Below are 6,456 nucleotides of genomic sequence, written 5' to 3' on the forward strand. Positions count from 1 at the left end.
GAGTATGTTCCATCAATAAAGCAATATGGGGAGCCTCCCCTTCCGCAATGGTTAGGTTTCAGAGGACTGATATGTAAGCAACATACTTGTTTTACTAGAATTCTATTTTTTTCTTTAACTTACATTATGCCTAACTTTAGGGAAATATTTCACAAACTAGACACGTAAATATTTATTAATTCAAATTGAACCTCCCAGTGCCTGAGAAGCCGAGTGGAATTGTGGGAAGAATGTGAGCCTTGCAGCCAAACAGCCTGAGTTGAACTCCTACCAGCATTTATTGCTTCTGGAGCTCTAGGCAGGTTATGTGACCTGGCTGGGCCTCAGTTTATCTGGGCAGTTGAAAGGATTAAAGAAGGTAGGCGAAGTTAAAGTACCTGACACCACAATTAGCTCCCAGTGATGGAGACCATCAACAGATGTTTCCCTAATCTGCCCAGAAATGAAAGCATTTAAGTGTATTGGTAATTGGTATTATCTTTGGTACTAAGAATTCCTTTACAATAAAAATAATCACATCCATTTTTTTTTTTTGTGGTTCACATTTTCAAATACTAAAGTAGCCAGAATATAACAGGACCTCCCTGACCTTTCCTGCTCCTTCCTTTCTGCCATGGGGTCAGTCTTACATTCCCAGAACATCCTCTCTCCACCCCCAAAATCAATTCCAGTTAATGGGCCCCAGAACATCCTCTCTCCTCTCTCCACCCCCAAAATCAATTCCAGTTAATGGGAGGCGAGGGTGGGGTGGGGGCAGATGGGTTAATACACATTACCCAAGGCCAGGAAGCCAGCAAGTCATTGATTCCTTCTCTTGACTTTTAAGAATTAAAATTGTTCAGATCTCTTAGACTGAATAGGATCTTACACATCCTCCAGGAGGAGAGGGCCAGGAGTTTTTGTTTATGGTCTGGCCGGACCTGGAGAAACGAAGCCCAAAGGAAGAAAGGGCTTGCGTAGAATTTGCAGTTCATGGTGGGGCGGAAACCAGGGCTGCAGGTCCAGGTGCCCCTTCTGCCCTCCACGTCCCGCCCTCCACGTCCTTCTGTGCTGACGACCTGACACGGTGAGTCGCTCCCAAGCTTTAGCATCAGAGGTCAAGACATCCATTAGTTGCAGCCTTGAGAAGAGCCGTTTTGTATCCAGGGGGAATCATATGCCAGATGAATAGGAACATTAGTGATTTTCATTTGCTCTGCGCTAATTTCTCTTGAGAAAGGTAAGCGGACCTTTTAAAGCCACAAGCTGGCAGCTTTCATTCTGTGCTATTTCCGAGGTCTTGGCAGAAGAGCTGACCCTCCAGCCCAGATCTCTGAGAACTCCGCAGAATCTGGTGCAGGCTGTTCCTGTGAACTAAGATTTTGACAAGCATCCACAGTATCTGGGTGATATGGAGGGGAACGGGAGCACGTGCTGAGGCCCCAAAGTCCACGTCGCTTCCAGCACTGGGCTGATCAACAGCCAAACAAAGCACTTGGGGATGTCCTGGGCAGGGTTCTTGCCAGTGAGGTGGGTGTGGAGGGAGCGTGGAGGTGAGGCCTGCTCGACATGGTGACCTGCCACGTGCCAGCCAGGGTCTCCCAGCTGTGGAGAGCATGGTTCATAAATATCAATTGCCACTTGTCCATCTGGGCCTGGCAGGTTCTATGAGTTTCCAAGCAAAATAGCTTTAATAATTTCATCGGTGGAATTCGCTAACCTGGAGTTTTAGTTTAATCCCAGGAAGCTCATATAATGTGCATTTGGGTGATAAGTGGGTGGGCTGTGGTGCCTTTGGGAAAACTGGGTTGATCCAAAAATTTATTAGTAAATTTAAAATTGAAAAAATGATTCTGGCACTAGACAGTTTCCTCTGGCTTTTTCGTCCTTTTGGAATGCCCAAGCAGCTTAGTGGGTAAAACGCTCTGGGACACAATCCAAAGTTCACATTCGCTGTAGTAGAGAGAGGGCCTCTGACCCACTCTCCCTGGCATCCCTGACCCCTGTGTCTTATCGAAGTGCCAGTCTTCACCACGATGGATGTTAACCAAGGAGCCGGAGTCCCGGGGCCTGTGGCTGGAATGCTAACATTTCAGGGTGTGCCCGATGAGTTACTGGAACAGGTGACCAATCTGTGTTTCTCTGAAAGAGTTAATGTAGACTGGCCAGTGTGGCTCAGTGGATTGAGCATCATCCCATGCACCAAGAGGTATTGGTTCAATTCCCGGTCAGGGCACATGCCCGGGTTGTGGGCTCGATCTCCAGTAGTGGGCATGCAGGAGGCAACCGATCAATGTTTCTCTTTCATTGATGTTTCTAGCTTTCTCTCCCTCTCCCTTCCTGGGAGGCAACCAATCAATGTTTCTCTTTCATTGATGTTTCTAGCTCTCTCTCCCTCTCCCTTCCTCTCTTTCTAAAATCAATAAAAAACACATTTCTTTTAAAAAGTTAATGTGCATCGCAAAAGAGACTTGCTCGGAGAAGAGATGGGGACAAGGGAGGAGAGGAGAACAGCATGTTATATGCTTCAAGCACGAGTCCTCCAGCAGGCCCCTGGACCTCCTCTGAGCCCCATGGAGAGGGCGGCAGGCACTAGCCAAGCAGTCGTTTTCATTAGGACTGTGGCCTTTGGCAGCACCAGCTGTGCCACTTCAGGGCTCAGGGGACTGAGGACAGCACAGACCGGGACAGGGAGTGCCACACAGGGAGAGCTCCAGGGAACCTGGCTCTGTGTTGGCATCCAGAGGTAATCGCTCTGGGCTCTCTTCAGCTAGCACCCTGGCACGGACAACAGTGTTCCCATGGAGGGCAGCCAGCAGCAATGGTCGGAATGAGTCTGGCCCTTTCTTGGCTCTGTGGAGAGTTGACATCAACTAGGGGCTCAAATAGAACCAAAGGGCTGTTTGTGACTCAGCATACACCTCCGGATCTCTCTGAAGTAACTAGATAGGACTTTGTGTGCACAGGGGCCAGGGAATTTGGGGCCCTGTTAGTGAGACTTGCTCAGAGCCTGGGGAAGCTCAGGCTCTTCTGCATTCTCTTCCTTCCTCCAGAACAAGAGCCACCAAGGAGTGTAAGGGACATGGGCAATGGTGCCAGGGCTCTGGGATTCTCTTCAAGCTGTCCTCGAAGTTGCCTGCTCCCTCTTTTTCACTGCTCCTTCCCTTCCTTCTGCACTAGCCGTTTCATGTTGCTGTTGACAGTTCTCCTAACTGTTGTTTCCCATTGCATGACTCAGTTTCTCACATCTGTGCTGGTGCTTCTTCATCATTGTGGATCTTGTGTGTGTGTGTGTGTGTGTGTGTGTGTGTGTGTGTGTGTGTGAAAGAAAAAGTGACTTTCTGATGAAAGCAAAGGACAGATAACAGTTTAGCACATATAGACCTTGGCCAAGACCTTGGGGCCCGCCTGCCCTTGGACAGGTCTCCTGCCTCGTCTCCACGGATCCAGTGGGTGTAGGAACAGAGCCCTGGGCTGGCAACCCTAACCCTGGGGAACCCTGTCTCTCTCTGGGGCTGCTTCCTTGTTAGGAGGGATCAGCTAATCTCAGAGGGCCTCTGGTTTTGAAATGGTGTAAATGTCTTTTTCTGGCCCCTTTCACTCCCCAGGAATCCCATGAAAAGTAGGGTGTGTGCATGGGAGGACTGGCTAAGCTAAAAACAACAAGACTGGGACAGAATCCTCCAGGACTGAGAAATGGCAGTGGGGACAAGAGGCTCACAGCAAGTGATTCCTGGCTTTGTACTGTTTCTTCAGGTTCAAGTTCAGGTCTAGGCTCCCAGCAGGTGGGGTCTGCCCAGCTCCAGTAGCAGGGGCAGCTGAAGGCCTCCCAGGCTCCAAGGCTGCCACCTGGCTGCAGGTGCAGAAAGGCTTCCAGCAGTCCTGGGTCTCGCCAGGCACAGCACCCTTAGCGGTGGCACCGTGCTGACTGCAGGCTGTGGCCACCTGGTCACATTGATCACATAGGGGCCCAAGGTGTCCACCAGGTAGTCATGAAGATGCCAGCACTTCTCCTGGAACAGGAACCTCCCCGAGCTCTGGTGTGTGAGGCAGGCATGGGCCAGGACAGGCAGGGATGTGGGTGCCCAGCGCCTGCCACGAGGAGAGCCTCCTCCGGGTGGCATTGGACAAATGCCTGGTGGTGAGCAGGCGGCAGCCTGGGTGGGAGGTGGATGCTGGGGAAGAGGGCTCCGGAGGTGGCCAGAGCCAAAGCAGTTGGGTTTTGTGGGCAAGGGTGGCTAGGTGGCAGTGGCCCGTGTAATTGGAAGCCAGACTGTGCCAGCCATTGCCACAGGCCAGGAAGCGATAGAAGCCCCAGAGCCCACGGGGCTGCAGTGTCTGGCCCAGCCACACTGTGCCCTCCATCAGTGCACGGGCTGCTGTTCAAAGCCAGTACAGGCCTGTGGAGCTGCTCCTGGGAGTCCAGGTTGGGGAATACCGGTTGTGCTCAAGCCCATGAGGCTGCCTGATAGGCCCGGGGTGGGGCGGCCCCATTTCCCAGCCCAGAGTGGACACTACTCTTCCCAGTCCAGCATTGCCAGCTCCCAGGCTGCGGTGGATCTGGTAGGTAGCCCATGCCAGGTGGTGGTCAAGGAACAGCCTGAGGGACACCCCATTGTGAGCTCTGCCTCTGGGCCCAAGGTAGGGATAGAGGTCAAGCTGGTTCTTGTAGAAGATGGTGATGTTCTGGCCATGGAAACCCTGGCCATGGTTGGCTGTGATGCCCAGGGCCTGTAGTGGCAGGTGCATGCCAAAGTGGGCCCCTACTGTGTGCTGACGGTACATTCTACAGCACAGAGAGGGAGTGTCCAGGGGCCTGCAGCAGGGGCTGGCCACTCCTCAGGCCCAGGGCCACCCCTAGCACCAGGGCCGGGCTAGCTGCATGGTCACGCCCCAGTAATGGAAACATGTTGAAGCTGGATTGCAGGATGCTTGGTGTCCTGGCCCCGCACAGATCCAGATCTCACCATTGTAGATCTTGATGCCAAACCCATCCCTGCCAAGGTAGCGAGCCCTCTCTCTATTTGAGTATTAGGCTCATACTTTTGCTTCCTAATCTTCTTACAGCCTTCCCATTCAATGCACTTAAGAACAAACTACTACCAAGCATAGTAACAGGACATGTGAACAGTTTTGCAAAGCATCTCATGAAAGAGTAAAAGAGGTTCATCTCTAATTCCTTTGCTATTGGAGAATTCTCTATTCCATACCCCTTTTCTTATGGCTCATTTTTCTCATTCATTTAAAAATTTCACATTCTTAACTCTAGCATTTCTCCTTCCAGACTGGAATTCCATGAAACAATCCCATACTCTCAGGTTTTCCTTATGAAACAGAAGCAGTAGCTTCTGTTTGTTTAAACTTAGAAAAATCAATGATTTCAAATTGCAAATTCAGTTAAAATTTACTTTGCAGTAATGTTGTAGGATAATATTGCCAGAGTTTGGAAGCAGAAAGCAAATGAGGCAGGAAAACAAGATAATCGAGAGGATGATAGAACAGGATGTCTGATTAGTGAAGCACAATTACACGGAATAAATACAGTATCGATTTTGTGTAAACATCACCCACAGAAGGGGAAGAAAGGAGGGTGCTTTGTCATCTTTCCTTTTTCATTTCTATTTTTCAAGATATTTTCAAGTTCTCTGAACTATATTAGTTTTTTGAGAAAATACAATTCTGATTGAGATGATTGATATTGCTTTACATGCTCCGGCCTTCCTTCTTTGGAAATATATTTCTTCTGAGCCCCCATAGCTCTGTGTCAGGTCCACTCTTTGGCTATTTTTCACTGTCGGTCAGCATGATGTTATAGGTATTTGTTGTGTTCATGTCTTCACTCCTTTGCTGAATTGTGAATTTATTCAGAGTAGACGCATATTCTCTGTGCTTTATCAACAGTGAATTCCTTAGTGGCATGAGTAGGTGGAGTTCTTATTTTAAGAATATGATTTTAAAAATGGAATTATAAAATAATTTTATAATGAGAAATTTTCACATGGAATGCATGTCTTGGTGACTCTGAGATAAAGAATACATACTCCATTTATATCTTTAATAATTTTTAGGAGAAAAACATGGATCTTTCCACTGTAAACCAGTTTTTTTTTCTTAGTTACTTATATTTGTTTATGGTTCTTAGGGAATATATCAAATTTACACACACACACACACACACACACACTTGAAAGGAGTAGGGATCCCACTGTTCCCTTGAGAGGGGAACAGATGTGTCACCAATTCTAGCAATTGAATACAAAGGTTTGTTGTTCCCAGAGGGCTGGGGATCACAATTCTCAAGGAATGAGTTTGGTGACAGGGGCCTCTTGGTGCTTAAAGGCAGGAACCCCCCTGGGAGAAGAGAGGTCTGGATGTGGCCCTGGTTGACCAGCAAGCCCTCCCAGCTGTACTTGTCCAAATGAGAGCACAAGGGAATACAGAAATGGTTCTATCTTTTTCTCTACTTTTTTGGTGTTG

At 48.8% G+C, this 6,456-nt stretch overlaps 1 pseudogene; it reads right to left on the reverse strand.

The window, feature by feature from the left end:
- Nucleotides 1-1,255: 1,255 nt before the first annotated feature.
- LOC102261590 lies at nt 1,256-4,888 on the reverse strand (annotated as a pseudogene).
- Between the last annotated feature and the right edge of the window lie 1,568 nt (nt 4,889-6,456).

This window comes from Myotis brandtii, unplaced genomic scaffold (genome assembly GCF_000412655.1).
Source record: "Myotis brandtii unplaced genomic scaffold, ASM41265v1 scaffold316, whole genome shotgun sequence".
Classification (NCBI taxonomy): Eukaryota; Metazoa; Chordata; class Mammalia; order Chiroptera; family Vespertilionidae; genus Myotis; species Myotis brandtii.